Consider the following 10,650-nt stretch of genomic DNA (forward strand, 5'->3'; position numbering starts at 1 on the left):
ACTTTTTTACTATTTCATCATGGAATTTTTGTGCAACCTCCTATTTGCAGATTTATATGAGAGAGTCTGCTTCTAGAATCTGTACAGCAGTTTCGCTGTCTGGCCATCTATAAGATATTACATCATAAACAGCCTTTTAGCCATTATATCTAGTTACTGAGCCTTTAATCTGACAGTTCAAATCAAGATCAAGAGCAAAAGCAACCGTGCACAAATGAGTTTCATCAGCGTATGCTCATCTAAGATACTTTAAAACTAAAGCTGGGAACTTGAACCTGTCATCTGAAATAGGCCATGCAACACCCATACCATAGGTTTTTAAACAGCCTACAGCGCATCCAAAATGTATTCAAATCCCTTCATTTTTTTTTTACTTTGCAGTCCTAATGTAATAAAAAATAAACATCCCATCATCATATAGCCTCCAGACAGATACATTGCACCACTTCCTCTTTTAAAAATCTGCCTCAATGAATTTTTAGGACATGTTGAGGTTACAGGGACGAGAAATCTTAGTAAAATAATAAAAGCACTGGCGGCTATATGTCACTCATATTTTTTTTTTGAAAGGTCCATAACGCGACAAAGCATTTTCTCGAAGCGATTCAAATGAATCTTTGATGTGTGCCCATATCCAGTGACACATGAATGCAGTCAGCCTGCTGGAGGTTTCTTTCCCGCAAATGTCACTCAAAAATCGCGACATTTCAAACGTTAACTAAGACCAACGTGAAAAACCATCAACTGTTGTCACGCGTCAGTGAGGTAAAGTAAATAATATTCACCAGCGATATTCACGCTCACTTTTATAACATATATGAGGCTGTACATCAACAATGCGCGAACCATTTAAATGAAACCGCAACATATGACTTGATTTATGTAGTATAAAGCTGCTGATTTGAGAGAAAGTTGAACTCTGAGACGATGTGTTCAAGGCTTGCACCGCTAGAGGGCACTGTGACACTTCATTCTCACACCGCATATACATTCTCATTTGTAGTCCACCCTTGCACAATAATTTGTGCCTCCTATTTCAATGCATTAGTATAATCAATAAGTAATTAAAAACAACGAACTATATTTTCACATGGCAATTAAAGAATCATCTTTTTAAATTATTTATGAGACGGTAGGATTGTTTATTTCCTGAAATTACCATCACACTGATGTAAAAAAAAAAAAAAAAAATCTTCAGGAAAGCCAGTTTCACCTCATTATTACAAAGGTAAAGCTCGGTTCCTCCGCCTATCAAAAGGCTGAACCTTTGTCTGTAGGTAAAACCGTTCAAAGGGAATAAGTAACTATATAAATATATTGATGGCATGCATATGGATGTATGGAAGTTGCCATTAATTTATAATAAGATCTGAGCTCAGTTTTCTTTCCTCTGCTCTTGGAGTGTGCATCTGACTGTGATGATGTTGTGGGGTGGAAAGGGTGTGTGTGTGTGTGAAATGAAACGGCTAATCTCTATGTTCCTCCAAGCATACTGGGAACCCAAATCCATAATCCTTATAAATGAAACCAACTGTACTGGAAAATTGGGATTTATTTATATATATATATATATATATATATATATATATATATATATATATATATATATATACATATATCCAAATCCCAATTTCACATTTATAACTCTGAATTATAATTTGAACTAGTGTACAATCCATTTGCTGTATTCTGCAACAAGGATAATGATAAAATGTTGGCACAGTTATGATACACAGCCGAAAAATATAATGCAGCAGTCGTCGGGCTGAAATAAAAGGCTTTGTTGTTGAAATGACTATAAAGAAAAGCAGACAGGCATTCTTTATTTATCCCTGGAGGGAAATTCATGGCGTTTGTCAAAGGAAAACAAAATGGCACGACGACAAATCAACAGAAAAAGAACTGTTTGCGAATGCTGAACAGCCATCCGTTAGCATCTTGCTTGACAGCCGCACTACACGTGCGACTGAGCTTTGAAATCCACAGTTATCGCGTTCTTACAGAAGGGTCGGATGAACTTCTTGGCCGTGGGCAGGCTGAGGGTCACGTCTCCAGATCAGCCTGACGTGTCGGCTTGTTCTGGTTCGGTCACTCGCATACAACTGGATCCTTGACAGTCATCTGTTCTGTTTGTCAGCTAAAGCGTTTGTTACAGTCAGGAAAGAGTGAAGCTGTTTATATGCTGGTGTCTGGAAACACTGACATGTGATGTGCCAGCCTACAGCATGCCAACAGCTCCCGTCATTTGCTTCTGGTGATAGGCAGTTTTCTGTGCATCCCATTATGCTTAGTTTTTTCCTGCAGTTGCTTTTTGAGGCTGACCTGATCAGAGATGGTTGCATAACTGTAGATGCTCATGGGCTACAAGTACTATTATTACTAGCAATGCTTTCATGGAGTTTGAGAGCAAACTGACTTTGTTAAATTACACAAGCTGTTACATTGAATTATTATTCTCATTCTGGAAAATACTGCTTCTCTCACTTTTTTTTATGCAGTCTGTATGACTATACTGTATCTTACGGTGGCCCAGTAGTGCAAAACACAACAAAATTGCAGCTTGTTTCCTATGGTGTTTCGGTTGTGTTGCAGCTTGTTTCCTTTGCACTGCAGCTTGTTTCCATTGTTTTGCGGCTTGTTTCCATCGTGACTTGTTTCTGTCGTGTTGCAGCTTGCTTTTGTTTTGTTGCAACTTGTTTCTGTTGTGTTGCAGCTTGTGTATGTTGTGTTGCAACTTGTTTTGCAATGTGTTGTGGCTTGTTTCCATTGCGCTGCGGCTTGTTTCCATTGCGACTTGTTTTTGTTGTGGTGCAAACCCACAACCTTAGGGTTAGGAGTCAAACTCTAACCACTAGGTCATGATTTCCCCCATGTTGCAGCTTGTATTCATTGTGTTGCAACTTGTTTTTCATTGTGTTGTGGCTTGTTTCCGTTATTTGGTGTAGCTTGTTTTGCTTTGGTTTGCAATTTGTTTCTGCTAGTTTCAGACTAGTTACTTTTTTATGAATTGTATGATAACATATTATTTATACAATAGTTAAAAATGTATAATTTATTTATTTGGTCTAATTCCCCTTTTTTCAACTTTTTAAATGTTCCTTTCTAAAATATTGTACAGAACTACTGGATTAAAAAAAAAATCATTCAGTTTAAAGAAGTGTTTCAACACTAATGAACACATTCATTTTTATAATTTTTTTTTCTTTAGGTGGAAACATATATCCATAAATAATGTACTGTAAATCACTCTCCAAGTCTCACTAACAGTGGCACGTTTCAGAAGGATGCAACATCTCTTTTGCTTTCCATTTTGTACTCATTGAGCTCCTAAAGAGTGAGAGAAATAGAGTTTCTGTAGAAATAATCCAGGAATGGGCTTGGAAATGGGGGTTTGTTCAAAGAGCGAGTAATGGTAATAGTGATGCGAGTCTTTAAAAAAAAAAAAACACAGCACTCATTAGTCTTTGCTACATTAGAGGGTAACCATGAAGCAACGGAGCGCTATATGGAAACAGCCTCGCAATTTCACGGCTGGACTGTTTTATAGTGTATCTCCTATACAGAACCAGGACATTGTAAATAGAGCTCAGGATGTTAAAGTTGAGAGGCATCTTTCATCCCAGCATTCATTGTGTTACTGCTATCAAGCCAGCAAAACGGGGTCTCTCATAATATTGTCATCCTCATTTCATCCTGGCTCTCCTCACTTGGCAAACTTTCCGCATTCTCTTTTATCTGTTTTGACAGTTACCCTGTAACAGGATGAAAGGACTGAAAACAGATTGTCTTCACTTCCATTTCTTGTTTAGTTACGTACATCAGCAAACAAGCTGACAGTTAATTTTCCAGAGCAGAAACTGCTTGCATAAACATATTGAATACTGCGAGGAAATTAAAGGGCACGTCCAAACTTCATTGCTTTCTGATTAGTGCCTAATAGCAAAAGCCAAATAAATGTAATTGTTTTGGATGGATAGAATGACACAACGATAGATGGATGGAAACTGACAATGTCCACACCAAATAGTCTCACAAGATCCTTTTGGGAAAAACTGTAGATAGACAGACAGATGTACACATAATATAGGTAGCTGTGTTTTTATTTAGACTTGTTTTTCCCTACCACAGCACAATCAGAACAGAGCCGTGACCCACCATTAGAAAACATCTGCTGGATCATGTTCTGACTCGGAACTCCCTCATGGCTTTCCACTTAGAGCCTATGATTTATTGAATAAGATGGACGATAAATCATTAAACCACGGCTGCTTTACATATGCTTGCTCAGTGTCCTCAAGAATAGCAGATGTGTGGATTACACAGCCTGTCCAATGAGAGATTACGTTAAGCAACCAGAAGAATCTGCTCTCTCCACCAGCATTTCTTTCCCTCTCAAATATCTCATTTGACTTAGCGGAGGCTTTAGTTCTTCTGAAGAGAAAATCAATTTCCTGCGTGCAGCCCATTGGACTCACCTGCTTTAATTCGCTTTTGACTATGACGCTGGGCACAACAGGTGCTGCAGCGGTTTGCTGACATATTTGAGGGTGTAAAAAGGCTTGTAAGGACTCAGATAATCAAAGGTTACTAAAGCTTCAAAGGAACAAACAGGAGTAGTGAGTAGAACAGAGAACTTCACAAGATCCGATCACAAAGGGAGCTCGCAATCTGTATAATGGTGCAGAATTCAAGAAAGTGTATGGTGAACAGAACATGAACGAGCACAGCTACAAACCAAATCAATCATTCGGAAGCATGGGTCTCATTTACTAATAACTGCATGGATTATCTGCATTTATATGCACAGGGGATCTCTGAAAATTCCTTTGTGATTCCCAACATGTCCATACATGCATAATTTGTTCTTGACCTCATTCTAATGTTAATGAATTTGGTGCATTCTGTAGTAATTTGCTTGCCAAAACCATCTCCATATGAGGGCTTTCAACACAACGTTTTACAGCCTTTCTTCTCTCTCAGCAAACATGATGACATTCTCTCTAATTGCAGGCATGTTACATTTTTACAAATTTTGGAAACATACAGATTTCCAAGACAAATTTGTGAGTAAGTGAATTAGACCCAATGTTTTGTGGTCGCTATTAGAGAATATTGGATTTCAGAATTCTGTAAATGGCCAGTCCGAATTAAGTATTCCAGAGAACCGAGCTAATTTTATGCCACTTGTCATGCAGATGCAATATTTGTGTTTTATCTTGATGCTGTTCTCCTCCCATTTATGGTTTCTTGACTTATTCTTTTATCCCAATATTCTGTCACAGTAGAATTCAAATTCTTTTCTGAGTTTATAGTCCCTCATGTAATAGTGTCATTTAGAAATGGGGAATGCATTTTTATGCCCGTTCTTATCATCTGTTTTAGTTGTAGGCTCAGCGTGTGCCTGGTTGGGGAGATAATGGTAATTGACAGTAACTGGAGCACTCTGTCATTTGGACATGAATCCTCATGTGGAATAGGAAGAACTTGGAAAGTGGCGCTTTCATTCATTTGTTCTTGGTAAGGACGGAATTACAATGGACCGGAAACTTTAAAAGGTTGGGTGCTTTATAAAAATGCCTGGGAGGAAAAGCAGTTAAACAGTCTTCAAATGGACAGACTTTCCCTGTCTCTCATTTTCTGTCTTCTCGTTAGATGAAGGGTTTGTCAAGGCAATATTGCCCTCGAGTGCACGGGTAGGGCAGAGTGGAAACGCCTGTCAAATCAAAGTTGGGAGATTGGACAGCCATTAATTTACCTCAGGCTGCTCTGTATGCTTCACTTTGATGTCCATAAACAACACCCTGGAGTTACATGACTGAAAAATGTCCAAGCATTCCCCAATTCGCAGTAACTGGTGTATGACATCCTGAGGGGAAGACTGAAATGATGGAGGCATTCCTTTGATTCCCAAAACAGTTTTTCACTAGCGCGCATTCTCTTTCATCAATTACTTTAAAGGGAGAACGAGCTCAAAACAATGCACTGGCTCGGTTTGTTTCACCTGAGATTTGTCTTATGCTCTCTGATGAAAATAGGCAGGGAGCCTCTTTTTAGGGATTTTGTAGCACTTTCTGTTTCCAGTGGCCGTTTTAAATCCCAATTTGTGCAGATGGTTCATGAATCTATTTTTCAAGATTTATATATCTGTAGTTTCGGCAATCAGACTGTATGGATGTTCGTGGTATCGAGGCACTTTGTTAGCGAGATGTATGCCCGTCTGGCTGTAATGTGAAGGTCAGGCTCCAATTTCATTTCCAGCTTCATCACAACACTGATTTTCAAGAAATCAAACATCATGTTCCATTTTGCTGTAGAATGGTTAGAGTTAAGGTCCTTGCACACCGAGTCCGAAATGTTTGTATGCGTTTTCTCGTATCCGTCATCCTAAAATTTGTCACGCACTGAAAACTTGCACACTGAGTCCGATGCATATTAAATAATCAGTTGTAAAATAATTTGCAAAATAGTACTAAATTGTGTCTTCAAGCAATGAGGATGATTTTGTTGTCCTCTCGCTTCTTAAAAAGATAAAAAGGAAGGAAATATTGGGTCCATCCAAACCTGAGATTCCTTATTAAGGAGCAGCAGGATTATCACGGGCGATTCAAAGTTTACTTCAGGATGTCAGTGGCTCAGTTTGATGCTTTGCTAGCGATACTGGAGCCACATTAAAAAGAAGACCACCAATTTCTGTGAACCAATTGATCCTAAAACAGATGAATATGTGTCCATTCCTTAGACATCCTGATTGGCAGTATGCCTATAGTATGGACACACACATCCATTCTGGATGGCTCTGAATTGTCAAAACACCTCTCAAAATCCTTGCTATAGATGCAAAAAACACAGAAAGTTTAACCCAATCCGAACCTAATCTCAATACTAGAACGTATATTTATGGTGACAATTTGCTGCCCACGAAACCGTCGGCTCCAATAGCTTGGACCTTGTTTTTCACTGACCTAACAGCAATGCTTCCTTTAGCAAGAACCACTAATTAGCACACACCAATTAGCGAATGTGTAAATTCATTAATCTTGCCACTAACTGTTGGGAAACATGGTGTTAGCAAACAAAGAGCTCAGTGCATCCAAGCAGAGTAGATTCGCAGTGATTGAGCAAAACGCACTCACTTGCCGCTGTTCATCCTGTGTACGATCACACTCTTATTACACAGCGCTCTTGAGAAAGCATTTCATCTTATGTTAGCGATCTAAACCTCACCGTGAGTTAAAGAGAGCTGATCTGGGAATAGAAGCAATACTCCGAAGCATTCTTGTGAGCCACTTAGTCACAGCAGGACTCCATAATCATTAGTCATGGTGAATCCAACGAGACAATTGTTTACAGAGCAACAGAAGAACGACACTTAGCTAAGAGGCAGCTCTTTGCTGGTTCCAATTACCTCGCAGCTAAAACAGCACTTGGTACAAGTTCCAAACAAGAGAGCCTCAGAAGAACTAGATGAGTTGTGAAAGTGGCCGGCGGCCCTTTAAGGGCATCTAGGCGATGATTAACAAGCACACCACCACCTGAAGTCAACGCATTTCATTGCAGGAAGCAACTGGGATTGGGTCGACTAACTCTACAAGACCGCCCCTCACTTGTCTAAAGAGGAAAACATGTCACTTGCCTTGACCGGAGCACTTCACCAAAGAGCACCTGAATAATTCACCTTGGATCCCAAAGCACATTGCAATCCACAACGAGATATTTACCTATTCAACCTTAGCCGCTGTCGCACACAATAAACGCCCCTCTGGGGAAATAACACTGAATTTGTGTCTACACTCCATTCTTCTTGCGACAGCCTTGACAGATCAAATAGAAGGGCAGATCTTTCACTCGTACAAAGTTAGCATCCAAAACACTTTCGAAGAACAACTTGCAGGTGGAATATCAATGGAGTTTTTATTTTTGTTGTTTGCGATTCCAACCTCAGTTCAAATCCTCGGGGTCGGCCCACCACATTCTCCCCGTATTTTTGATGGACAACACGTTTGGTGCAAGCCAATTTGTGTTCGAGTAGAAGTTGACGGTTTGTCATATAAAGTTACTTTTGTAGCCCGGTGTGGCCTTGTTGCTAGAACTGCCGTAGACCCAAGGATCACACAAATTAGCTCCTGTTGCACCTCGTGGGAAATCCCAGACTGCCTCTACTTCAGACTGACTGATAGCTGATGGCTAAATTGGGTTGTCTGTCAAGCTGATTTCCACAATTACTCTCAAGTCTGAGGATACAAAAAGCATACAGTATGTTGCTGAATGTTTAAAGTATATTGCTGGAGAAAGTTCTTGTTTCAGAAGGTCTATTCAGGAATGCCATCTGCCTAATTGCAGCAATTAGCTGGATATCACATCGCTTTAAATCCACCTGATGTCACTATGTGTCCTTTTTTAAATGGTAAGAAAAAGTTGTAGTTTACGTGTTGATGTGTGGTTATTAGTGTTACTTGCTAAAGCAGGAGTTGAACAAATGCATTTCCTGCAACTTAGACATGAATGAATCTTCAAATCATGTTGATTGTTTAAAACAAGCGTGCTATTACTTTTGTGTTAATTGATATTACTACGTGATCAGAATTGGGATTTTTACTTGGTGGGTTATGAAACGGGTGAAACAAATCCAGCTGGAATACACCACTCAACTGGCAATCTGTATAGATTTTAAAACACTAGCTATATTTGCCAACTATGTAAATGGTTTCAAAGAAAAAACTGGGCTTCATACACTGACTGAGGATCATACCACATCACTACTAAAGGAGCGGAGAAAAAAATGTGGTGAAATGCCGCAATATTTACAACAACCAGCATAATAAAACATTGGCAGATACACATTTATCTTTTTTGGATGAAACTGAAAACACTTTTAGCGCCAATCAGTGGTGATTTGACTTTAAAAGTTTCGCAACATGAAAAAGCAACTTGCAGAAATGTCGCCACAGGCACGTTCGTCCAACGAGTGGGGATTTTGGCTGTTTTCAAGTATGCATAAATGCATTTTTGATAAGTTATATGACCTTGTTGATGAGGAATGTATTAGGAAGTGATTATGAAAGTGCTAAAGGCAAATCCAAAAAGTAAGTGAATCAGGATTTGTTGCGAAGGCTAAATGAAAGTACATTAGAAAGTACATTAAAATGGACATTGTAGTCCATTTTATGCAATATAAAAAGGCATTAGTGCTTACATAACATTTTCTCCTTTAACTCACGCTGGCTTTCAGTTAATGATGTGTTACATTATATGGGCTGCTCATATTTAGCTAGCAGATGTTTTTGCTGTAAGGCTACAGAATGAACTGAATTCCATTTACATTATCAATCTTCATTTTTACGTATCTTCATACAAATGATGTGACATTATTAAACCCAGAAAACATTAACACCATCATGCACGGCGATTTAATCTTCATAATGCAGAAGTTATTGGACACAGAGCCCTCATTTGGCCAGGATAAAAAGACGATCCGTTCAACTCTCCACATATTCGTCATCTAACTTTTAAGGTTAGTCGAGGTCTGTAATGTCACCCATCTGTCACCATTATATATGGCCAAATCCGTCACATTAGGGTTGTTCCTGAGGTGGACGTGGTGGAAAATGTTCTTTCCCTCTCCAGGCAGAGAGGATATTAAAAACGAAACAGGTTGAAAGAACCGCAGAAGATCACAATGAATCATATGGACAGAATGCGGCCTGCAGTGATTACAGTTCATTTTACCCTCGCTTTAAGATTGTTTCCCATCATGCAACAGAAAATGTGGATGCATTAATGCACTCAGTCCTACAGTGACAAACATATGCTACACACCGTAGATAATGAACCCACATAACAGGCTTGTTTATTAATGCCCAGCTACGTCTAAGGGAAATATCAGCATTAATTGGATTTTTTTTTTTCATCCTCGTTTACAGTTTCAGGTACATTGTATTGACTACTTATTAATATGAATGCTGACAGGACATCTAATTTTAAAGCCATGGCCTAATGGGACCACTCATGTATATACAATGTATTTTCAACAAGCAAACCGAATACGAAATTTAATCTGTCCCGTATAGCTCCTGGGTGTTATTAAACTAACCTTCTCTGTGTAATGGTAACCCCCGAGGACCTTTTGTAAAGCATGAATTCAAAGCTCTTTTTAGCTGCGTAAGCTCTGATTAAAAACCTGCGCCTAGTAAAATCCACCCCCCTGCCCCCAAGTTTGTCTTCTGTTAGTTCAATCAAGTGCATCATGACTGAGCAGCTATTAAAGGACATGTGGAGCCAATATTTTATAACAGTTTTAAAGGAAAAGTTGACCTGAATTTCATCTGGAACAGAAATTTGTAGAAATTTTGAAGAACGTTCATGCTACTCTTTTCCATACAATGAAAGTGGATGCCACTGAGCACCACAAAATTACAATAACAGTATTAAGTATTACTACACTGTTCCAGAACAGCTCAACCCAAATATTCAGATGTGTGCAACGCATTTTACGAAGGATGAGGACTGTTTCCTGAGAGAGTAGCCTACGATGCCTGTGACTATTTATATAAAGTGGGGCAATTCCAACTTCAGCAAGGACAGTCTGGCGCTTCTGACTCACAGCCTGTAAGTTTATGTTTTCATATGTAAAGGATTTCCCACTGATGATTC

The sequence above is a fragment of the Carassius auratus genome, chromosome 4, assembly GCF_003368295.1.
Source record: "Carassius auratus strain Wakin chromosome 4, ASM336829v1, whole genome shotgun sequence".
In the NCBI taxonomy this organism is placed as follows: domain Eukaryota; kingdom Metazoa; phylum Chordata; class Actinopteri; order Cypriniformes; family Cyprinidae; genus Carassius; species Carassius auratus.